The sequence below is a fragment of the Prionailurus viverrinus genome, chromosome C1, assembly GCF_022837055.1.
Source record: "Prionailurus viverrinus isolate Anna chromosome C1, UM_Priviv_1.0, whole genome shotgun sequence".
NCBI lineage: Eukaryota > Metazoa > Chordata > Mammalia > Carnivora > Felidae > Prionailurus > Prionailurus viverrinus.
The window spans coordinates 25,432,519-25,459,192 of NC_062568.1; the positions used below are offsets into that span (position 1 = coordinate 25,432,519).

Consider the following 26,674-nt stretch of genomic DNA (forward strand, 5'->3'; position numbering starts at 1 on the left):
TCATTTCAATGACACTGATGAGTTTTTGGCGTGGGGGGTAGGATCCATGTCAGTATATGGGCACACAGGACATAGGGAAAGCAGAGAAGGGAGAAGCCATATCAAGACGTAAAAAGAAAAATTAAAAAAAAAAAACGGGTGACAGTAGACTGTGCCTTCTTCATTACTTGTCCACGATTCCCTTCCCCACTTCAGTCACTTTTTTCTCTTAGGAATTTCCATTTCTCCAGTTCTCATCCATGCAACCCCAAACTGTTCAGCCAGTAGCTCCCTTTTAACTCGGATTTGTCATGATCATTTCAACAGAACAAAATCATGGGATGCATTTCAGGGCTGGGAAGCAAGAGGGGAACGGTAGGCAGATTTCAACAATTGTTCAACTTCTCTGGTTCGTCTGAGGCATAACTGAGTGTCCTACTGTGCCAGACCCTATGTTAAGATCCAGGGGGGACATGAAAACAAACAGTTCATAGCCGTTGTCTGCAAAAAACACATGGTCTGGGAGGCAGGGGACTGAAAAGGATACAGAAGACTACAAGCCAGGTGCTACAATAGCGGTCCCAAAAGAGACTGTAGTGACAAAGGCTGCGTAAGCTGACTGGGGGAGGGCAGGGCCATGGAAGAAGCCTACGGAAAGCTCCACAGAGGAGGCGACACCTTAGCTGAGTCTTGAAGGACACATAGGCGCTCAACAGCTACACAAGTGACGTGGGGAAATGGCAGGTGGAGGGAAGGGAAGCGCAAAGGACAGAAATCAGGAAGCATCTTGCTTTGGGGGCGTGCAAAGAAGTCAGTCTGGGCCAGCAGTGGTCCTCAACTTCTTTTGCCCTGGCTCACATACACCGTGGGCAAAACACACTCCTCTCCCCTTCTCCTTCAGAAAACAAGTTAGAATACAAATGAATACTGGTGACTTTAGGGACATTTTGAATTTAATAAATGACAGAGGTATATCACTTGCAAATTTTGGTTCTTTCACTCAATTCATAGCAACGCATTCACCATAAGGACACTTGTGTTTGATGGGTCTGAGGTTCACCCCTCTAGTATACAGAGTACGTGGGAGGGGGCAGGGAAGGGGAACAGGCGAGGTGGTGAAAGGGAGGAAGAGACCCACCGTGAAGAGCTGTGCCTGCGAGAAGATCCCCGCATATTACAGTGGAGATTTAAGTTTAAATGAGACCTCTCGTTAAAGGAGATGTCTGAAAGCAACAGAAGTCATCTACTGTTTTGTTAAAAAATTGTTTTGAAATGATACTTGTAAACCATAAAAAGAAAACGGTGAGTGGACATCTTGTGGCAGAAAAGCATTCTTCCCAAACTGGATTCACAGCGAATCGGTGGCGTCTCACAATATCTCTACAAAGTTCACATGGGGTTCTGGGCTTCCTACACCACTCTATAGACACCCGGTAGCCAAGGCTTTTTATTAAGAAAAGACAAACCCTTGGGTATCACGTATCTTTATTTTTCTCCAATCTGCATTTAAAAACTCTCCAGATAGTTCCGTTTCTCCGCTATGCTTTTTTTTTTTTAAGTAGAAGGTTTCTAAACAAAAATGCACAAATGAGACTCGTAAATACAGAGAACATGCTGGTCGTGGCCAGAGGTGGAGGGAGGAAACAGAAGAGCAACAGGGGTGAAGGGGAGAGGGAGGTACAGGCATCCAGTTCTGGAATGAGTAAGTCATGGGGACGAAAGGTGCAGCATCGGGAATAGGGTCAAGAGTACCAGAACCATGTTGTATGGTGACAGATGGTCGCCACCCCTGTGGGGAGCACAGCAGAACATAAAAGAACCATTGGATCACTATGGTGCACACCTGAAACTAAAGTAACGTGTGTCAACTCAAAAAAAAAAAAACAACAAACAAACTTAAAAAAGGTTCTGAACATTTGAAAAAGACAATAACAACAATAATACAAAGGAACGTCTGATATGCTTTTCCGAACAGTGAGAAGGCAGGCAAGGTGGGCTAGCTCTATGTGGACCAGTTTCCCCTCCTCTTGAGTACTGTGAGCTGACTCCCGTGCCCGCGTGCACTGCACAGGGTTCTGCCAATGATGTGAATGTGTGAGCCATGCTCTAACTCACCAGATGAGTTCAATCAACACGGTGAAAACATTGCATACATAATCTATTAGTTTACCCAAAGAAATTGAAGCGCTGAATTCAAGCAGGATGAAGTCATCAGTAATAAGGGGGGAAAAATTGATAAGACCCTGTTTTAAAACTCCCCCCAATTTTCCTACATTTGTGATGGAAAAAAAAATCATACTCAGACTATAAACTATTCTCCCATATGTCTATAAATACATAAATTTAAAAATAAAAAAAATATGGGTTTGATCAGATTTTAGTCCTCAAATAAAGGGAATGGGGCAGGAATACAAAATCAGCTGTTTAGGATTCAGAAAATCCCCTGTGGCTGACAGGAACATGACTATTTACCCAGAAAAGAAATCTGGCTTCAGAGAAAAAACAGGGAAAAAGTCTAGAAAGTCATGGACCATATAAGTGCAGAACACGCTGTATCTTCTCCCTTGTGTGAATATTTTAAAGGAAATGGTGCAAACCTTTCGTAATAACCCGGGACTGCATCTCACCCTTCTCTCTCTCTCTCTCTCTCTCTCCCTCTTTTTTTTCTTCAACCCTCATCCTGCCCTAAGTAGCTGTATCAGACTTTTCCCCTTAATTTTATTAAGCATTTAATATAATAAAATGAGGAAGATCAAATTCTGATTTCATTTTTCAGCTCTTTTCCACAGGTAGTACACATTTACCATCAAGTCAATAAAAATGACACGCACAGCTATTGTGACGAAAGCAGTTACTTGATGCCATTTTGTGTTGAAGATGTAGAAATTCGAAGAGGAATATAAAAACACCTGTGTCATAATAGCAGCAATAATTATAATAGCTATAAAATATGCACCACTTACATAACAAATACACTGATACAGGCTTTCACTCCTTCCACTTCCTGCCCAGAGCGGACCTAAGGACCTAGGCAATCAATTACAGCTTTCCTTCCTGACGAACCTAGACATGGCCTTAGAATCCTTCTCAACCCAGAACTTCAGAAAGCCACTACCAATCTACCAAGAGATTCTGAAGCATCTTTTGATGCTGAGGAACCTTTTGCATAATAGCTTCAGAAGTTTCATTAGATTATGACATCACACCAATAGTCTTGCAACTGTATAAAAGCAGCCAGAGTATCAATAACCCCACCTCCGAGTTCCTACTTAGAAGATTAGCCTTTCTATATTATTTGTTCCCTGGATGAAGTTAAGGTTGGCCACGCTCACCGAAAAAGTCCCTATTCCACCTGTATTCATATGTAGATAATCAGTGCTGCTCCTGCACTTTCCATGTGCTGACATTTTATGTAAAATTAATGCAAGCAGCATAGCAAAACACGATTTATGTTGTAGTGATTTCTTGTACATTATACTGCTTATGCCTTTAAAGGCAGATGTATAGTTAAGCAGGCTCTTTTTAGTACACTTTAGAGCTGGACAGAGTTTAAAGTTGTCAAGGAGTTCAGAAACCATGTCATTTTCTTCATAGCCACCTATAGTAATATATTCCCAAATGCAGTAAACCTATAGTAATATATTTCCTTATGCAATAAACATCCCAGTAAGGCATTATCTGCTCCTTTGAAATCTACCCTGATTCTTCTTATTCTTCATACGCTCCTAATTTATGGTGACCTCAGCTGAAGTACATTTTACACAGAGTGTTCATTTGTGTATGCCATGGTCTCCTCCCATTAGTGCTGCAGGCTGGAGAAAAGAAACTAACATGTATTAAGCTTCTATGATGCCCTAAGTATAATATTTATGCTTTACATACATCATCTCCTTTAATCCTCAATCAAATTTGTAAGGATGACATAGTCAGTGACATTTCACAGATGCCTGTACCGAGGCTCAAAGCAGTTATGTAGCATACTTGGTGGATGGTAGACCAGCAGTTGTGTGACTTCAGGACCAGTGTGATTCCTACCATATCATGTTGCTCTGCAAGAAAGGCATTAAAATGCAGCAGGCATTTTGTAGCACAAGTTCACAGGCATTTCAAGGCACAGGGAATTTAGCAGAGCACGTTTATAGCCATACCTTTTGATATTCTTTTATTTGCACAGATCTTTGCAATAAAAACAGAAATCGAAGTAGCTAAAGCAATAGATATACATGCAATGAAGTCTGTATTCGTTAAAGAATGATGCTGGATTTCTGTGTAATTAGTATTACATCTCTAGACAAGCTTTTGTGGGAAAGTGGTATAAAAATGAATGGGGCGCAAAGGGGAATCAACAGAAGATGGAGATCCCACATGAAAGAGAAACTCTGGACCAAGACCAGGACTCAGAGGCGTCCAGCGTTGCTCCTGGTACAATTCACCACTGGCTACATGAGAGGGAACTGATTGCTAGCAATGAACCATTGCTGGACTTGTGAATTAATCCGCAATGACTTTGTGTGTGTGCCTGAGTTTGCATGCATGTAACTACATGCACCCTACGAGGAAACTGTATATAACGAATTCCAAAGAGCTGTGTCATTTTCAGATAGCCTTGAGACATGTGGTTTTCCATTTTAAATAAGAAGTGTTTGACTATGGTGAGTACAGCCCTCATTTGAAGGTACCAGCCTGGGGTCCAGAACTGGCCACGTGGTTAAGAAACAGTCTTTATAGAATGGAACCTTAACAGGAATATTCCTACCTAATGTGATAATCCTACAAACTCACTGAATAAAACCATTTAAATTAGATGAATGCATGTCAACAGTAATCGGTAGACTAGGGAGTGTTTTTGAGTTTGGGATTTGACAGATTCCTTAATATTTTATGAATTACTATAAAAATATTATTTTGATGCTTACCATAAATATTTTAATTATATAAATATAGTGTTATTCTTTCTATATTTACAAAAGGGTGTGATTTAAAAAGTTTTATCAGAAAGGATTAGCATCTTAAAGATAAGGAGCAAAGGAAAACACTTTTGCACCCTTTAAGAATGCCAAGATGCTATTCTCTTCCTGTTTCTCCCCCTACGGGAAAGATTGCTTGTTTAGTCTTTTTGCATTTAAGGACCTAAAGATAATCACAGCTTTCAATTTCAAATTTAGTGGTACCACAGTTCTGTCATAGAAAATAGTGTATACACATAGTTTTTTCAAAGTGTGAACAGAACCCCAAAAGTACCTGAGATTCTGTGGCATTCACACACTTGATGATATAAATATAATAAAAAAATATAAATATAATAAACAAATAAAACATAAATATAATGAAAAATTTGAGAGATTCTCATAAATGCACTCATGATCATTAATTCAAAAGCATTTGGAAGATTTATGGAAACTATAGCCCAACAGCACTTGTACTAATACTCTACAAATTAACATTCCACAGTGAAAACACTCTTATATAGTGAGCCCAAATATACTAAAGGAGATTTAATAATAAATAGTGGCTTTTAATGGGGATTAATTCCGTAGCACTCTTCAAGTGATATTTTAGTCCTGAATAGTTCTGAAAATTATCCAGTTTTAGTCCCTGTCTTCCCCCTGCTCCCAATTTCTTATAAAGAATATCTCTTTTTACAAAGATACATTGACAAGTAAGGTTTTTAAGTTTAGTCCAGTGAAATTTGGGGACCCATCTGACTACTCATGCACAACTTTTACGAATTCTTCTAACTTCTTCCAAATTTGCCATCACTGTGTATGAAGGTGGCCCTGATTTGCAATTACTTTTGCAAAAAAAATTGCCCTAAATAACAAGAATATGCCTTTCCTCATACACACATTTAATTTATATCAGATTTAAGTTATCTTGTTGATTAAACAATTACTCTCAATTAAGAGCCCTTTGTTTACTACAACTGCCTAAAAATTACTGTATTAAGAGTTATGAGTTTAGAGAAAGAGCAAATAATATTAACAGACAAAATACAATTTTCACATCTAGAATCCCCCTTTATTTTGTGGCCTACTTTTTTTTTTTAAACATGGATTCTTAGAAAAAAAAATTGTAAGATTATTTATTTATTTTGAGAGAGAGAGAGGGAGCACAAGCTAGGGAGAGGCAAAGAGGAGGAGAGAATCCAAGCAGCCTCCACGCCATCACTGAAGAACCCAATGTGGGGCTCGAACTCATGAACTGTGAGATCATGACCTGAACCAAAATCCAGAGTCGGACGCTTAACCGACTGAGCCACCCAAGTGCCCCGAGGCCTACTTTTGTCAATTATCTCTGACATACTACTTAATAGGTAAAGAACCAATGCTTGGACATTTTGAGAGAATATTTAATGTCATCTAGAAAACTGGTGGCAGAATCTGCAAACAAAAAACAGTGCTCTATACTAGTACATAACTTTGGAAACCATGTATTTATATACATTTCTAAGGGCTCTAAAAAATCACTCCTTAGGTCAGGATCCTGTGGGGAGGCTGACAAACTGGTCCAGAGAGGTTGATAAGCAAGTAAGGTCATAAAGAAGAAGACAAAACCACAAAGCACAACGATGTATTAGCTCAGCCTGTAATCTTGAACATGGTCCTTGCCCCAGCTATCCGATGCCGCCCGTGGCATTTTGACCTAGATGCAACAATCTGACAATGTGACTTGGCCTACCTGGGCTCCCGATTTTGCCATGGCAACCCGAGTCTGACCTTTTGTCTTTCTCCACATGTTTTCTGTTTTCAGCATCTGCTCTCTTTAAGATCCTCGTCTTAGTATTTCTATCCCTAGTTTGGTGAACTGACCCTCTGACTCCTATGTCGTGAAGATTTGTCCGCGAAGTCTTAACCCTGGACTGGACCTTGACCCCAATGAATCAAACCTTAGTGGAAATAAAGGCCCCCTCCCTTGGCACTTTTGATTGCATAATGGTAAGCATTTCCACTCACACCATGAACCACAGCTACCATTTACTGTTGAAAGTAATCTCATTGATGCATGAAGGACAACTTTCTCCCCTGTGATTGATTGTTGTGACTAAGAATCTCACCAGATCAATGTCATCTCCTTTACTGATAAAAGGCATTGCTCTACCTTTGCTCTTTATCACTTGAGACAATGCGAGGCCCTGCTCTAATCAGAACATTCTGCTTTTCTATGGCCATTTCTAGCCAAAGTGGAAATTTCTTAGGAGCGATACGGTTATTCACAATTCAACAACACACAAGTTATTATTCATAGCCTCAACTCGCCATTATAAGCCTGTAACACATAATTGCATTATTCTGATACTGTACAATGACCTTCTGGCTATGTTCAAATTTCAGAAGCCAGTTTTGACATTAGTCATAAAATATCCATTTGAGTTATTCATATTTTGAATAGTATTCTAATATATCTCCTCTGACACAGGGCAGTGTTTTTGAGCCTTACATGGTTTAGATACACTCAAAGTTATGTATAAGCATATGATACACATTGTCTTGAAAAATTTTCCCAATTTTATTAACAATATAAAATATGTGGGGGTCACAGAAAGAATCTATCAAGTGTTTCATATGGTAATTTTCATTTCTTGAGAACGATTTTAAAATATAGTTGAAAAGTTCAAACTGGAAGGCAGAAAAAGTAGCCTTTCATTTCTACTCTACATCTTTGCAAAACAAGCATGCATAGATGCAAAGAAAAATAGATTTGGACCAATCTGGAACTGTGAATCCACTGTGTCTTCTGTTAAAGATGATAAATAAACCATACTCTGCACCATAATTCATACAGTTACAGCTCATCTTAAATGGCTGAGTTATAGTGATATTGTACCATTTAACTGTATTTAAGTGATGCACCAAATTATTAAGCTTAGACAGAAATGAGAGCCTGGGGAAAATAGCAATTTAAATAGTGATAGTTTTCCCATTGGCCATTCCATGTAATAAACAGGTGGTCTTGGACATGAGCTGGGTTGATATCCCTCAGCTGGTGTCTGCTCCTAAGTGTCTCTCATAATGTATGCTTTACATTGTGCTGAAGATGATTCCAGTGTTCAAAAAATTGTTTTTAATGTTTATTTATTTTTGAGAGAGAGAGAGACAGAGACAGAGAGACAGAGTGCGAGTGGGAGAGGGGCAGGGAGAGAGGCAGACAGAGAATCCGAGCTGTCAGCACAGAGCCTGATGCACGGCTCGGACCCATGAACCGTAAGATCATGAAGTTGGTCGTTAACTGACTGAGCCACTCAGGTGCCCTTAGATGATTCCAATATTTTAAGATACGCATTACTTATACAGCACGGCTCCTTATGTGCAAGCCAACCGCTTCAGCTGGTGTCCAACCAGAGGAATAGCTATCTGATACAGTGCTAAAAGAAACTCTGTTGGATGGGTATGGTGAAAGATTACAGGTAGGGTCCAATCCAGTACTCTCCGAAAGTGTTTTCCAAGGTTAATTCTGACTACGCATAACTTTTGTTTCTAGAAACTAACCTTGAGACATGATTCCACATTAAACGTTCCAAGTTTTCTTGAACAATTTTATAGTCCAAAAGAAATTTTTAGCAAAGCATTGATAAAAAAGTAAATGGAAGAAACCTATACAACTTGCATTATGTTAACGGTTATTCACCTTCTTGAGTTGAACAAAAGCGACTTAAAGAGAAATAAACTTTTGTTGCTTATATAGTACTTGAACAAATTAATGATACTACACACACACACACACACACACACACACACACACACACCCCTCCTCAAAGAAATTCTCACCAACAATTGCAGGACTTGCAAGATAAAATTATTGTATTTTAGGCTTAAATCCAACACAGCCCGAGTTTTAGGAATATATTGACATTTAGATGTGGATTAAACTTTTAGGGTCAATTCTGGGAAAAATAAGCCTTTGTGGGCTGCAGGCCATAAAACCTTGGGAATTCCCTAGGCCCCCGTGAAATTCCTTCCTCCTCAGAGGAAGCAACGTAGAAGGTCTGTCTTCTCCCAGGGGATCATGGAATGCCATCAAAGGCCACTGATTCCTGACAGCTGGACAGCTAGACCTTTCCTTTCAGACAATAAGAAAATAAGGCCTAATCGATTACAGAATTTAGAGATTGTAAGTGATTTAGTGTATGGATGGTGGGTTTTTTGTTTTTGTTTTGTTTTTGTTTTAGAGGATAGTATCAGTCAAGATAGGCTATTGTATGCTGCTGTGGTAACCAAATGTCAGTAGATAAAAATAGCAATTATTTACTCACATAACAAGACTTTTCCCCCCCTTCCAATAGCAAAGGTTGGGAAAATAACTAAAGTAACAAAGAGAAAAGAATATTAAAAAAGAAAAAAAAACAAGTGTTCTGATTAAAAAAAGCGAAAGACTGTGATTAAGGAGCTCAACACTACATGTTAGGAGACAAAACCTTCTAAGTACATGTGATATGGAAGCTAGACCTTACTTTCGTACCCATTAAAGGGATATATAATAAACTGTCTAAACATCCAACAGGAATGCGTGAGTCACATAGGTATGTGATTGTGGGGCCGATCTTAATTATCACACACATGGGGCTAAGTCATACTAGTTCATAAACACAGAATTTGATATGCAGTATTCTGATATGATTAGCATAAAATCAGTTAAGTCCAGGAACTTATTTAGAACGTGTTTTGATATTAGCTTAATTCCATTCGTTCCTTTTATACCTATATGCACAAATGCTGAACTCTTCTGCAATTTTAAATAGAGTTATGATAATTACCCAATTCAAATAGATTCGCAGCTTCAAAGAGCCACATAAAAAGTTAACAGCTACTTAGGTCCCAAAGGGTGTCAAACCCAAGAATGTTCCAGAGCTCTCATTTACCTGGGTGTAAAGTGAGCTCTGGTAACCTTGTAACCTCATGTTGACCTTCTGACATGAGGGATTTATGGGATAGAGACAGTTTACGTTATCATCTCCCACCGCCGGTTTCAGTTGTTTTTAAAAGATGTTCAGATTCTTAAAGATCCTTCTTAGGGGCATGGTAACTTTCTTTTCCAAGTGGAATAGAAAGTAACAAATTGGTATCAAACTTAGATCATCAATTATTTTTATAAGTTTTCTAAAAACCCTCTGAATGTTTTCATTTATTCAAACTTACATTTATTTATTCTTAAATACTGCTATGCCCCTGGCCCTGGTGCAGTAATGGTGATTAAGACCCAGACTCGATCCTAGAGATATTTCACAGCTTTGTGGGGGGGACATGGAGACATAAGTAAATAATTACAGCCTAATGTGGCAATTATTCCGTGGCAGTATCATGAGGCATAATGAAGTCCTGCAGCAGCCCAGAGGAGAGGTGATTAGGTCTGTTTGCAGAGGCCAGAGAAAAGGAAAAAAAGAAGAGCAAGGGTAAGGAGAGGGTGGCTGGGCGTGCCAGTGGAAGGCACATCCCCTGTCAAAGGATGGCAGCATGATGGGGCACATGGTCAGGCACGGCACACGTGTGAGAGTGGGTGGAGAAATTCTGGGAAATGGAGCCGGTAGGACTTGAATAGCTCCACGTGTCAATCTTTCCAGAAGGGACACTGATGTGGAATCACTGGAGGATTTCAAATAGGGTCGGTGTCATCATCAGAATTATTCTTTCCATCAGGATAATCCTGGGAGAACCTTACTTTCTCTGACTCCCACATGTCATAACTATGAAAGGAACCAGTGGACCTCTGTGGGGCTTTCTTACCCTCACCTTCAATCATTTCTAGGGTGTGTATAGAGTTCAAGCTACCTGGTTGACCAAATCACTGACCAAAGTCCTCTTCCATTTCTACTTCCCTAATTGTTGGATACTGTGCCTGGAGGGCCAATTTAGTTCAAGGCAACGGGACATTGCGCCTTTCTTTCAACTTGAAAACTGAACATTCTAAAACCAGAGCTCTTGTTTAACCAGTAACATTAACTGGTGATGAAGCATGACGCATTGTTAATACAGTGATAAATTTCCCATTAGGAATAGGGCACTGGCTGCCAAATCGGAGGGCAAAAAGTTAAAAAAACAAAACAAAGCCAATGAAACCAACCCATTATGGGTTGACAAAGACTTTTATTTTCACTGGCACTTTAAGGGAAAGTAGTCACAGAATCTTAATTAATAAATAGCCGTTGCTCCATTCAGGCGAGGTAATGGTAGTGCCTGAGTATGTGCCATGGGGCAATTTGTAGCTGTCTTCTTGATCTGAAAAGTGAATGAGTCGTCGACTATCAAAGAAGAGGGGAAATTAGGCACTACGCTGCTGACAATTGGACTCTATAAATAACCCACAGTGAAAATGAATAAAAAACATGCCTTCCCCCAGCTTTCAGTAGCCTCTCCACAGTGTGACAGTTGCTAGTTTTTTCAATAAACATGATGTCAATTATGCCTTTTATCCATCATGGCAAAGTCACGTGTGGGGAATAATTGAGTATCTTTTTTTTCCCCCCCGGCACTTCACATAACAATGCTTTTCTGTTTTATTTATATCAGACTGAGGCAAAGCAGCTGTCTGATCTGTAACTTATATGTTGCATCAACACTATTCCTTCTTATTTCTTCCCTAGTTCCAAAGCTTTATGGGCAACAGTATTTTAGTCAGCTCTCAATTATCCGTAGAAATGGGAGATTTGGAAGAACATGAAAAATAGGCACTACAGATGACTTCCCAAACTCTCATTTACACCAACAACTTTAGTTTCTTTCCCAGTGAGTGTTTTCCGAGAGCTGTAAACAATCCCCCAATTAATTGCCTTAAGTTGCACATTCTTTTCCATGCCCAGCCCCTCATTTGGGTAAGGTACTAATGAGCAGAAAAAAGGCCAAAAGGCAGGCAGGACTTAGAAAAACAGACGCGCTACAAAGACTCAAACGGGGAAAACAGAATTTGGACGGTTGAGAGTTAACGACCCAGGAAACATTCCCCTAAAGGATTTACTGTGTTCTTAGAGAAAGGTAACTTTGCAGATTAAAAAGTAACAGGTATTGGTTTTCTAAGTGGATAAACTGAAAGCAAAATGCTATGTGGGGCACAGTTAGACAGTTAATGAGTATTCACATATCCAGCTACAGGAAGCTTATGGGTGGCTGTATATTTTCCCTGAATTACGCTATTTGTCACGAACTTTATCACTATCCATTCCACTAACAACTATTTTTTCTCCCTATTTGCAGATGTATTAAGTATAGTCATTCAGATGTCATCAATTCATCATTTTGTTAAAGAAGCTCGTTCTTAGAGAGGAAAAGTAAAGAACACGTTGAATGATGCCACATCATTTTGTACATCCCATGTAAGATGAAAGGAGGAGGTATCACATTTTCTTTGAGATAGTTCCCACTCAACAACAAAATCATCTTTTATCCAAGAGTAAACAAGCCCACTAGCTAGGAGCTTTTTTTTCTTTTTTCCCCTCCCAAGTTCTACATAAAATATAAGCCGGACGGCTTAAATTGAATCACTATATTATGTCTTTATTTATTACTTACCTTGACAGTTTTTTCAACTGAATCCTACTGTATATCTGAGAGAGCTTTAAATGTATAAACTACAAAAAGAAGGGGAATTATTTCCTCTCCTTCAAAGAAGCTTTTTAATACTATATCCAAAATATCTGGGGAATTGGAGGGAGAAAAAGGAGAGGAGGAGTGGGGAGGGGGCCAAAGAAAAGAGCTAATGGTCACAATGCACCCTTATAATAAAATGAGCTTCTTAATGGATGTTCACTACAGGAATAACATTAATTCAGTATTAGGACTTTCACTGGAAAAATATGAATGTAATTTATCTTTTTAACTGTCAGCTGCATTTCTAAAGCTCTGAAGTCTGTAGCTTCCAGGGGCCTTTTGTCTTTCTGCCATGGCAGGAATATCTTGGACAGCTGTAAGAGCTTTCTAAGCCATCTTTCTCAAAATCCATTAGCTAATTCAAGGAACCTAATTAGAGCTGCCATTTTGATGGAGCATACTGAATGCTTAGTACAAACTAGTAACACCATCAATGTTTATTAGAAATCACAAAACCCAAAGTGCTCCCTTCCCTATGAATATTAATGGGAATAGAGCAAACAAAATATTTATTAAAACATAGGCTTAATACCATCACGGTTTACAGACAGATAGGAAGAGAGAGAGAGAGAGAGAGAGAGAGAGAGGGAGAGAGGCGCACACTTGAATTTGAAGGCATGTGCCCACGAACACACAATAAACCAAGATTTATATTTAAGCAGCATGTAATCATTATTTGTACGCCCCTCCCACTTATCTCCCTTGGTTTTGCACCCTGGAATTCAGCGGCTCACAGCTGGGAAGACAGATGTAAGTCCAGAGAAGTCTGAAGAAGGGGGTGGAGGGAACCTCTCTCTCTCTTTTTTTTAAACAGCTGCTGAGTGCCACAAATTCTTGTCAGTGAGGAAATAAGCCTTGCTTCTCTATAAAGTCAGCAGCATGATGACATCAGTACTTTCTACCCTCATCTAAATGAGGGTGTCACCAAATTAATCCAGCTGGCTATTATCCCAGGTACCCACCCTGGGAGGGTTTTTGCCAGGGCATGGCTCTGAATTAAGTGGTGCCTAAGGCTTGATGTAATCCTGCTGTTACACAGATCGGGCCCCCATTGCTCGTGTCAGCACAGGTATAGACACTCACACCCCTGCAGAGGCCCAGAAGATTCTATTCCTCATTCTCTTCTTTCAGTAGCAATAAAAGCCTTTACAAAGTGTTACTGTCCAGTAGCCCCTACTCGTCCCTCAAGCTGCTGCCTTCTGTCTCTCTCTCTCTCTCTCCCTCCCTCTTTTCACTAAACTTTTAAAAAGAATGGTCCTTTGTCTCCTTTCGTCACCTCCATCCTCTCCTTTGGGCTCATGCCAGTCTGGTTTGCACTTTCACCACTGCCAAAAGTGCGCCCTCGAGGCTCAGCAGAATCCTAACCTCTCTGCAGGACTGGACTCTGGGCAGGAAGTCTCTTGGCAAGTCTCTCTTTGTTTCCTTACTTCTTTGATCTCATTGTTTCCTTCAACGTCGCTCTAAATGCCGGCCTTCTCTAAGACTCTCTAACTGCTTCTTGTCTATATTTTCACCCCTGGGGATACTGTTTACTCCTTGGGCTTTGATTATTATATTCCTTCTCATGTGCACTCATCGACTGATCCATCCATTCAACAGATGACCACCAGGGTGACTCACATGGCGCATGTACTCAACACGGTCCTCCTGCATGAAAGTGTGCATCTCTAGCTACGATACTTTGAGGGCACCCCAAAGACCAGGCTCAGTCCTTGCTCCACATTTGTACCTGAAATGTACCGATATCTTACACTCATCTTCTCCAGAAACAACCTCCTCACCTCTCCCCTAAAATCCACCTTCCCTACTATTTTCCTGGCTTTTCAGTTCCTTCTTCATGTTCATCAAGGTTGGGAACAGTGATTAGCATTCAGAGGACAGGCTGCCTTGGGGATGTCAGGTAACTTCTCTATCTGTGAAATGGGGATGATGATAGTAAGACCTTATGCGTATGATCTGAGGATTGAATGCGTTATTAAATTTAAAGTAGTCAGAATGATGCCTGGCACATGATAAGGATTCAAGAAGCAAGCCACTGTTGATATCAATATTTTTTAGATTATGGTTAACTTCTTTCCTCTCATGGATTCTACATCCAATCAGTTGTAATCAGTTGTGTCTAGCAATATGCCCCTCCCTCCACGCATTCCTTCTTATAAGCCTAGTTCATATACTCATTGTTTGGACCATGATAACAGCTTGGCAACTAGTCTCTCGGCTGGGATTCTCTTCTTATCTGCTGCCAAATTAGCCTTCCTAAGGCGCGGTTCCGCTTACGTCCTTCTCTTGCTTTAAGAACCCCTCTGCTCTCTTCCCATTTCTTACATCTCCAACCCAGCCTTCCGCTCCTCTAGCCCCACTTGCAATCTGGTCTTTAGGGAAATGTTTGTTTTTCCCTAAACTCCCCCTCAGCTTTCACCCGCACCCCCTCCTCCATGCCTTCATCCATACCACCTCTTCCGCCTGTAATTATTTCTCCTCCCTCTTAAACAATATAATTAAGATGATATCAGTCTTTACTTTAAAACCATCCACTGCCTTGTCATTATGTGTGGACTCATCCTCACACCACTCCCCATGGTCCATGTGGTCGCTCTTCACTGAACTGGACCCTGCCCCCTCTGTGCCTTATCACCGACCATTCTCTACCGTGCCCAGCAGCTTCCTTCTTAGTTCCCCTGCCCTGTGGGCAGCCCAAGCTGGTCACAGCTCTAGGAGTCTGTAGCTGCTGTTGCTTCTCCCTGACACACTCTGCCTCAGATGTTTCAGGGCATGCTCTCCCTTGCCGGGGGAGCCTTCTCTGGCCACCTGATCATGCAGAGCCCTTCCAGTCACTCCCTACCCCGCTGGTTTGTTTCCTTTGTAGCGCTGATCACTCTCTGAAGAGATCTTCCTTGTTTCGTTGTTCATTTCTGTCTGTCTGCCTACGTCCAGAAGAATAGAAAGTGTGAGGACAGGGGCTGTTCACAGGTGTTTTTCCAGTGTGAGTAGTTGAGTTGGCACAGTAGCTAAAGGAATGAGTCTCTACCTGTGAAATCCTTCAAGATTCTTACATTCATTCAGCAGATACTTACTGAGCACCTAGTATTCCCTAACAATGCGTCTAGGTCCTGGGGAAATGTAAGGGGAGTATGAGACCCACAACCTCATGGCCTTATATTCTAGTAAGGAGACAATACACAAAGCAATGGGAAAAGATATCAAGCAGTGGTAAGTGCCACCCAGATTTTTAAAAATCAATGTGGTGATAAGATAGCCACTGGGTGGCTACTTTAGATTGAGTTGTCAAGAAAGTACTCTCTCTTTTAAGCAAAGGTCTGAATTATAAGTAGAAACCATCCAGAAGCATCTCAATGAAGAATATTCTAGAGAGAGAAAAATAGCTGAAGCCTAAGCCCTAAGGAGGGAATGAATTTTTTTTCAATATATGAAATTTATTGTCAAATTGGTTTCCATACAACACCCAGTGCTCATCCCAAAGGGTGCCCTCCTCAATGCCCATCACCCACCCTCCCCTCCCTCCCACCCCCCATCAACCCTCAGTTTGTTCTCAGTTTTTTTTTCCAACGTTTATTTATTTTTGGGACAGAGAGAGACAGAGCATGAACGGGGGAGGGGCAGAGAGAGAGGGAGACACAGAATCGGAAACTGGCTCCAGGCTCTGAGCCATCAGCCCAGAGCCTGACGCGGGGCTCGAACTCCCGGACCGCGAGATCGTGACCTGGCTGAAGTTGGACGCTTAACCGACTGCGCCACCCAGGCGCCCCTGTTCTCAGTTTTTAAGAGTCTCTTCTGCTTTGGCTCTCTTCCACTCTAACCTCTTTTTTTTTTTCCTTCCCCTCCCCCATGGGTTTCTGTTAAGTTTCTCAGGATCCATGTAAGAGTGAAAACATATGGTCTCTGTCTTTCTCTGTATGGCTTATTTCACTTAGCATAACACTCTCCAGTTCCAACCACGTTGCTACAAAGGGCCATATTTCATTCTTTCTCATTGCCACGTAGTACTCCATTGTGTATATAAACCACGATTTCTTTATCCATTCATCAGTTGATGGACATTTAGGCTCTTTCCATAATTTGGCTATTGTTGAGAGTGCTGCTATAAACATTGGGGTACAAGTGCCCCTATGTATCAGTACTCCTGTATCCCTTGGGTAAATTCCTAGCAGTGCTACTGCTGGGTCACAGGGTAGGCCTATTTTTAATTTTTTGAGGAACCTCCACACTGTTTTCCAGAGTGGCTGCACCAATTTGCATTCCCACCAACAGTACAAGAGGGTTCCCGTTTCTCCACATCCTCTCCAGCATCTATAGTCTCCTGATTTGTTCATTTTGGCCACTCTGACTGGCGTGAGGTGATATCTGAGTGTGGTTTTGATTTGTATTTAGGAGGGAATGAATTTGATGAGATAAAGGAACAGAAAGAAAGAATGTACGGCTGGAGCTTAATGCTCAAGGGACAAAGTGGTAAGTGACAAAGACAAATAGATAATAGGCAAGAGTGAAATCATACATGCTTTGCAGGACCCGGTAAGATCTTTGGATTTGACTTTAGATGAAATGAGATGGTGTTAGAAGATTTTGAACCAGGAAGAAACATCTTCTAATTTAAATATTTAGCAGACAGCTCTGGCTTCTCCATGGAAGACAGAATAGAGGTTGTTGCAGAAGTACAAGGGAGGAAGAGTGGTAGACCGGTCTAGCTGGTGGTCATGAAGGTGGGGAGAAACAGATGAATGCACAAGCATTTTGTTCCAAGTCCAGGCCATTCTGTGAACTTTCCTGGCAGAAAGCAGTCTTTTTTCTGCCTTGGCGTCCCCACAGTACTTTGTACCTTTATCATGGCCCTTACCTTCCTCTTCAGGGCATCATGATCATTTATATGTTTCATTTACTTTAAATCTTTGTTTAATCCCCCAACCACTAGTGGCTAAGCAATAATCCTTCTTGAGCCTTCTGTAGAACTTGGTACCTTGCCTTCGCCTGGGATGTATTCAATAAACAGTTTTTTTGTGTGGGTTGAAAACAAGAAAGTGATTTGCCAAAGTGCCAAGCGAAGTGGGAGGGAAAAGGGAGAAACAATGGTGCTATTTAAGGGTGAGGGAAGGTGTATGCCTGTGGGTGGAGAGTATGTGCAGGAGGGTCGGACGGCTACAACTAGTCAGCAACACCTTTAGCTGCTGCCTGGACAAGGGTTCCTTTTTGTATTTCTCATTCCCGAGCTCATAAGCTGAATACAACGAGTACATCCTGAATGGTTTTGTGCAACCTACTGCACAGATAGCTCACCACTTAAAGAAATTACAAGTTTTTGAAGTTCTGTCCATTGCATCATGTTTTCATGGTCTCCTGTTTCCAGCCAGCAATTGCGCTAACGTCTTGGTGCCATCCACTCCCATAAGAATTGTCTAGCCAAGCAGCAATGCACTTGGCTTATTAATGCTCATGGAATAGATGTGTGCTGAAACGGGGTCATTAGAAACCTTTTCCATGCTATTTCATACTAAATACAGCATGCACACTTCCAGGTGAAACTGTCCGGAAGCGGAGAATGTCCAAGCTCAGGCACTTTAAAGAAGGTAGGCTAGCACCATTTGCTGACCTTTAACTTTGAATTAAATTTAGCTCCCCATTCTCATTAAAATCTAATTGCCAAATAGCACTCTACTCTGATTAATAAAGTTTTCTAATAAGCAAATCACTTGCCAGTACTCCGCCGAAGTAGCTGAAATCTTGAGCAGGGCTAAAGGGAGAAGTGCCAAGTGGAAATATTGCATTCCACATCCGGTAAAATCAAAAGCATTCTTCTTGTTGTTAAGGCAAGTCCAGCTCCGGGGAAAAGAGAATGGACTACGATGTTACAAATGGGATAAGGTCGCTGCCTATGAGGTCAGGCTAGTAGAAAACTTAGCCCTCAACCTGATGCTCCAGGTTAATTTAGAAACTAACATCCCACATTTTGAAATCCACCAATTAATATTTTCGGGAGAAACTGGTTGGATCTTGCAAAGGGGTTTAGGGACTAGGGAAGAAGGGCACAGAGGTAGATTTTCTCGGGGTAATTGGGAAGCCCTTAGCCCTTACCCATTGCCTTCAGGCTGTTGCCAGAACTTCAACCCTGGTTCAGCTCAAGGCTTTGATCTCCCTTGAAACACGGATGGTACGGATGTCTAGCTCTGGAAGATGGCATTCATCTGTATATGAGTTAATGCTTTGTGGACAAGTTCTGATACCAGGAGGGAATTTCTGATACCTAAGGGCCTCGCAGACCTGGTAAGGGATTGGGTGAAGTGGAGTGGGGCTTCCCAAACCAACCCTCTCCAAGTTTAGTGCTGAGTTGGAATATTAATGGGACTGAAGAGCAGACACTGATGTCCAAAAGAAATTACGGAGTAATTCAGTAATTCAGGCAGATAAGGTGGATATTGTTTCCCACATTGGAGCGCTCCATACTGACATCGGAGGGACCATAAAAATGGAATTCCTTCCTTCCGACCCCCCACTAGACACAAGAGCAAGAAAGAGAGGCAAACATCATGTGCTTCTTAAAGTGTTTTCACTGAGCAAGAGTCTGACAGCAAGGAAGACGCCTATTTACCTCTGGAATGCTTTTCAGCTGTAGCTACTTTATTGCTTTTGTTAAAACCAATGCCTCCAATTTTTTTCACTTGAGATGTTTAGACATATTCCGCAACTGCACACTTCAGGGCAACCGAACATTAAAAGAGGATTCATACGGTTGAGGTATGACTCAAATTTTGTGGGAGACGGCAGCTAGAATGGCAAAGGGAGTGAACCTATAAAAAATTCAGGAGGACTGTTTCCATACACATCCTCTATCCTGTACGAAAGAGAAGAGTCACAGAGTTGCTATAAAAATATACGAGCCAGACTCCGTGCCGGTGTGCTGATCCACTCATCAAATAGTTTAGATAACTAATCATGTAATAACCTGATGCATATTCCTTGTCGTTTAAAGGGGGGAAAGGCAGTTAAAGCGCAAAAAGTGAACATGTGCAGAGTTCAGGACGCAGTCCTGCATCAGGGTTTTGCGCGGAGGCTTGACAGCCTGCAATTTGACCAACAAAGGCCAGACAGATAGTTACTGAATTTTGTTTGAAGTGCATCTTCACATGGCATCAACTCGGAATCCACCCACAAATAATAAGGGATGTGAAGACAGTGTCGGCCTGTATAAGCAACAGGTGTTCTCATCATACCACCAGAACACGCAAGGCAGAAGGTTAATATTTTTGAGGGAAAAAATGTTAATGCTGTAACCACGAAATAACAGGAGACAAATGCACGATTAGGAGATGAACTTCACAGCTAATAAATTTGATAAATGATTCCTTAGTTTTACAGGGAGATAGAAATGGTTCATGTGGGACTTAAACCAAAACTTTCCTTTCAAAGTCTTTTGCACACTGTAACTCTAATGAGAGGATAATGGGAAATTCATTCATGCTAAAGGAAAGGAAAAAAAAAAAAAGGACTACAGGAAGATGGTCCAGCACTGGGATAATTATGCCATGCACAGAAAACATTTTCCAAGAGGTCCAATAGATGTAGCGTCAGAACTCTCCAGCCACATTCGCTGCTGGGGTTTGGGGGGCTTGGAAAAGTCACAGCCGACTCAGAAACTCATGCATTAAGGGTAGTGATTGGAAACAAATGGAGTGAGAAGCCTACTTAACATGGTTTCACTAGTGATTCTTTTCAGAAAAAAAAAAAAAATCCAGAGAGGAAACATCACCATTCTACCTAATGCATTTGTTAGAAAAATGTTAAATTAAGTCATTTGCAGTCAAAGTGAACAAATTGGAGGTCTGCTTAGGTGCACCGGTGGCTCACCCTACATGCGTTCCAACAACGTGCGGTCTGGCTAAGGAGATAGCTAATTGAGTATTGTTCCTCCCATCGTTTGTCCATTAGGATAAATCCAGCCTGTGGACACTGAACCTTTCAAAGACAAAGAACTGAATTAATTTTGTACTTCTACAGTGCTTAATAAATCTGACACTGTCTGGTGGTTTTCTTCATTTTCGACCACTTGACAGCTACTGTGATCACAACTTTCAGAGAATCTATTTTCCTGTGTAAAATTAGCAGCAATAAAACAAGCTAAATGGAATATGACCAAATCACAGAGCCCGTCATATCATGGAATTTCAAAAAGAATCCCGGAAGCATATTGGAGACGATTGGTATTATGTGCCTAAATTCAAAAGCCTGCTCAGAATCAGAGACATGCATTTAATATCAAAACAAATATGATGCCACTTCATTTGCAGAAGCAAACAGTATTCCTATCACCAAGGAGCAGCCTCGTGTGGTTGAGCCTCCTCACAGTAAAGGCTCAGGACCTTTTCTTTCTTAGGCTGACATTTGTATTGAATCAAGTAAGTTCTTCTTCATAATTTTTCTTTTCTAATGGACTTCCCCCTCTATATATGTTTTCAGGAGGGAAGAAAAGCAAAGGGCAGCAAAACCAGCCTTAAGTGCTTGGCAAATGATCTTCCTGAATCTGGACCTCATAAATCCTATAAAATGTTATATTTCAACAATAGGCTGCAAAAGCTTTTCTCTCCACAATGATGAAGCCTGGCTTCAAAATTTATAGTTTCATCTCAGAAATGGACTATAAAAAGAGACTGACCTAGCTGTCTATCAACTGAGTCTGACAATAGCAAATAAGGTGTGAGCTTTCAATGTCAAATATACATTTAATATTAAAATTCTCAGATTAAACATTGCGGAGGGGTTTCCTGCACCACACATGCTTAGGGGAGTGGTGACAGATGGAGCCTGTGTTGTCATAGCAATGTCCAGACCCTGATGTGACACTTCTTTCACTGGCTACTATGAGGGCCTTATTTTCCAACACTGCCTATTCAAAGGGACCCCTCTTCTACTTGGGGGTAAGGGGGAGTCGATTAAAACAAGATCCAAACAGATGTGGCTTAGTTCTGTGCTTAAAAGACCCAGGTGAGCAATCATTCATTTTTGTCAAGAGGGGTATAAAAACCTGCATCCAAATACATCTTGATAAATCCAAATAGATTTTTTGAGGGAAGAAACAGAGGTTGATTCCAATAACTATTCCTCTTGGTAATGGAGCAAGGCTGAGGCAGAATGAAAACCTCTAATGGTAATTTGAAACAGACCTGTGCTTCCATCAAAATGCTTAACCTCACTAGGAAGCTAGGAAGTTCAAAGTGGAATGATAAGGTACTATTTTTCACCTAATTAGCAAAGATTTAAGGGGGAAAAAGAGATAACATTCAAGTTGTCAGGTATGGGGTGAAACGAACTCTCTCCTACGCTGCTATTCGAAACATGGCTTCAGTTTTCCTGGAAAATGTTGGCTACTATGCTGTAAGCCCTTAATGCATCATTTCCCTTCTAGGTATCTTAAGGAAATAATCCAAGCTGTGTAGGAAGATGTATGTAAAAAAGCGCTTATCAGAGAGTAATTCATAACACTGAAAATTCTGAAACACCCTAACTGTTTAGCATTAAGGAAAAGGTTACATAAATTAGGGTACAGTTAGGCAGTGTTGTTTTTACACAACCATTAAAAGGGATGGTTGTGAAAAGATTAATTGGCACAAAAGCACAACATAATGATAAAAAGGAAAGATCCCAAGATTTATATATGCATGTAAATATTACATATGTATATGTGTATAAACGTGTCAGCACTATGCACAAACACAAATTATATATTTCATACACAATGATATTCAAGAAACAAGCCCGGGAATAATCCTCTAAAATGTTAAGGATGGTCAAGTCTAGGTTGTGGGCTCATTGGCGATTGTAGGTTTGTTTTCTGCTTTAGCTTTTTGGTTACTAAAGTTAATATAAAACATTTGTTATAGAAAATTTAGAAAATAATAGGGTAGCTTAACAAAAACATGAAAGGAAGATAGATAGCCCTGGAGCCAGAACTGACTATCCTGGGATAGAAATTTGGTATGTATCAATGGGGTAGTTTGAGAAGGAGTTTTCCTTCTATCACATTGGGCTTTCTCATCTTCTTTACCAGGAGGAAAGGTAGCAGCGAAGAAGAGTGGAATCGTGAAGGTGCCTTTGTACTCCATCAAGAAAGCCACAGATATTAGTTACTTTAAATCTAACACAGAAAGAGAGCGAAAACATTTCACTGGGGACGACGAGTGGTTGCGGATTAGGTTTACAAAAATATAAATTTGGGAGTGGAGGGGTCGTTTAAATTTAACAAAGGGAAAAAAAGAGTTCCCCTACTCATTAGGTGTCAGACTGAATGTCACTTCTAAAACGATATGCTCAAAATGGCACATTGGGAAATTTGTAGGAAAGAGGCATTTCAGTTAGTGCATGCCGCCTTCCTGCTGAATGTTATTCCAGCTCTTACTAATGATGTAAGATACCACCAACAATAATGAGTGAAACGTGCCCTACCATCAGACAGTGGAAAACCAGTAGCGTATAAACAATTTGGATTGTAAAACCCTCTAATGGAGCTTAATAAGAGAGCTAACATTTAGACACAACAGGGCCGAGACAAGATGTGACAGTTACCATAACACAGAATCTCATTACTTTGTTGGTCGTCTGAATTATAAACAGAATTTTAAGTTTGTTTGTATTTTTCATAAGTGATCCATGAAAAATTAACCTGTGATTTGAAAGGCAGAATATTGCAATGGGTAATATGCAAAATTTATGAAAGAAGTCCTCTTTTTATTAATGAGAATGGAGAGTTTTTAGAGGTCTGGCAATTGAAAATTACCATGGGAGTTGATTATAATGGGAGACAATGGGGGGATTATATAGTAGGAAAACTATCACGGGAGATTTCCTAGCCCAGAACTCTCTTTCTTTATGAGCTTCTCCAGCAGTTACTGGCATTTGTAAAATGCCAAGCTTCTGCTCTAATGGGTCACTTCAGCTTTCAGTTTTGGTCATTTTCTTTCTTTTTTAAGTTTTTTGGTCATCAGTTGCTCTTCCCTCAAATCCAAGAGACTATCCATTTCTCTATTCATTTCTGCCCCATTCTTTTCTCTCTATTCAGCTTTTCCTTCTCTCACTTACCTCCCTTCTCCCTTGTGAGAATCACAGAATCCGAGAACCAGAAGAGATGTCTACAGCTCATCTTTTCCTTGATTTACTTTGCTATACTATACGTTTGAGGACTTTCCAAGGTATCAAATGGTGTTCTAGAGAACCTGAGAGCTGTGGGGCCATTTTTCCCCATCTTGTTTTGTTCCACTTGGCTCCTGCTTCTGGGAATTTTAAGCATCAAGTAAGTTTTAAGGATAGAGAATTATTATTTCTTGGGGATGTAGTAGGTGAGGTCTTGAGAGAGACACACAGAAATCAACATAATTTATTCAGCCCACCTTTTATGATATAAATTATACCATATATTATATATTATCCCATATATATGACACAAAATATTTATTATTATAAAACCCAATATGATGGCCCCTATGTACTTTAAAGACAAAACTTGACTGTTTTAGCAATGGACAAAATTTAACCTATATTATGTTACTAACATTTTAAAAGTGAACATCTTTTTTTTTTTAAGTTCGTTTATTTATTTTGAGCGAGGGAGAGAGAGAGAGAAAGAAAGAGAGCACAAGTGGGGGAGGGTCAGACAGAAGGAGAGGCAGAATCCCAAGCAGGCTCTTCACCATCAGCACAGAGCCCGATGTGGGGCTTGAACTCATGAACCGCGAGATCATGACCTGAGCTGAGATCACTTAACTGATTGTGCCACTCAGGCGTCCCAGATAAAGTGAACATCTTGGTTCTAATCTTAAGAAAACCAGGACAACTTTGAAAGGCACTGAAGTGTGTGTGTGTGTGTGTGTGTGTGTGTGTGTTCATGCGTGTGTGTAAATCTAGAGAAGGTGTAGTTTTTCTTCTTACCTTTCCGTGACTTCATAAGTTGAATAGACAACACAAATGATACAGTTTACGTATGCAGAGAATAACAATATGTGTTAATCTATTTACACCTTTCTAAAACGAGCACAGGAGAAAGAAATCTAATTCCAAGACTATAAAAGCATTGCTGGCTAGAGGGAAGCCAGCTAAACAAAAGAGCCCTCTGACACACTGAGCGCTGACAGAGACCAACCTTGCTCTTTTTTGTTCCAAGTAAGCTGAGTGACGATTCCCTCTTCTCTACAACTGTGTATCACTGGGTTAGTGACGCTTTTGTAAAGAGGGTTTGACAACAATGGAGAGTCTCCTGCCTGCTAAACAAAAAGTGACAACTCCATTTGAAAGCTGTCCCTAGGTGTATTTTACGTGCAGAAATTATCGGTGACAGCCCCAATCAAAATAAAGTTTCATTTCGCTTGGAACACAAATGGACGATACAGTATGTTATTTGAATGGTACTGTTTTTCCCAATGAATGGTTATGATATTTTCTAGTGAGTTTCTCCTAGGCTACTATTTTTAAACTTAGAAAACAAAAGTAGGTTTTCCCTAATAATGCCGTTTTTGTGTAAGCTAATGCCTGTAACTTATGAAAAACAATGTATGTAGAAAAAGGGATTGACTATATCAATTTGAAAAGCTAACTCTGGGGACATAAAACCAAAATGTAAAGTGATAAGCCACGTTTCTACCTACGGATCCGTGGACGTATGTGGGCAATCTTACCCTGCTCAACAACACACATCAACACATGGATCCACCCACAAAGACGAAACCGTAAACAACACTTCCGTCTCCGAATTAAAGGGTATGAGCAAGGATACAACTTGCAATTTGTCAAATGTCAGACTACAAGGATCAATGCTTCCTTCTGATATCTGATACACATCATCCCTGGGCTTGAAAAATCACAACAGACTTTGTTTTAAAGAATATTTTCAAAATGCCCACCTGTCTCCTATTATAGGCCAGGGTGCTAAGAAATCTATTTAAGAGTTTCCCATGATTTGATGGTAAATTCCATTTAAGTTTTTATACTATTTAAGATAGGCACAAACATTACTTTCTCTGCCTCCGCCCACAAAGTATCCTAAAAACCCCCAGAAGGCAGGGCCCACAGCTGTTTGAAACCTCGTTAGTTTTACAGGTACGTACGTCTTCAATAGATTCTAGGCCAGAGGACCAAAGTAGGGAAGAAGGGGGGAGAGATTGCTCTGGAAATACTGATAGTGACTTGCCTGTATTCCTTTATCCCATAGTCCTTGCTCTTTCTTGAAAGGTTGTGATATTATTATCGGAATGAAAGGATTCTCTTTTATCTTTTTTAAGGGAACATTTCTGCAAACACAAACAGTTTATAATACTCTAACTACAAATTTCGGTAGTCCGTTGCTGTAAGGGAAAAAAAATATTACAAAGTTGTGTGTGTGTGTGTGTTCGTGTGTGTGTGCGTGCGTGCACGCGCACGCACGTGTGTGTTTGTAAAATTCCATTGCCAAAAGCTTTTTTACAAATCTCATAACCCAAGTTCTCATTATCTAAGGACAGGAACACCTGGATAACAGACAAAAGAGATTTCCAGTGTGAGAGGTTAGGGAGCGTCACACTATTGTTCTAATTCCTGAAATCTGGGGTTAGTGTGAAGCACTCCTGAGGAGTTGAGCAGAGGGAGTTAAGGGATGGATCCGTGGCACTGTGGTTCACAAAGAAGGTGGCAAAAGGGTCTGAGCCAGTCAGAGAAGTGAAGCTCAAAGGGAGTATGGGGCCTTGGAAAACAAATGCTCATGACATTAAAGATTTATTTTTTATTGGATTGTTAAAGCTACCGTGGAGAGGAATAAGAAAGGGAAGGCCACTGCTGGGAGGAGATGCTTTGACATGATAACAGCACCAGAGGAAAGGCAGAGCAACCTGAACTCCTATTTTGCTTCCATTAGAGGACTGCAGAACCATATAATTTTGGAGCTGGGAAGACGTGCCGAGATCACTTAGCCCCACCCTCCCGTCTTCCCAGACGGCGAGATGCAGAGACGGTATGTGACTCATCTGACATCTCCAACAAGGGAAGGCAGAAGAGAGGCAGAAAAGAAGAGGATTGTAGGAGGGAGAGAAAAATACACGATCCAAGGTGCTTTAAAGGCATGCCGGTTGCCGGTACTCACAAATTATGTCCACAGT

General features: G+C 40.6%; 1 protein-coding gene across 4 annotated transcripts in view; it reads right to left on the minus strand.

The window, feature by feature from the left end:
* Positions 1 to 26,674, minus strand: part of PARD3B (par-3 family cell polarity regulator beta) — a 1,023,096-nt gene that overhangs the window by 106,284 nt on the left and 890,138 nt on the right. The gene's annotated exons all lie outside the window — the stretch shown is intronic.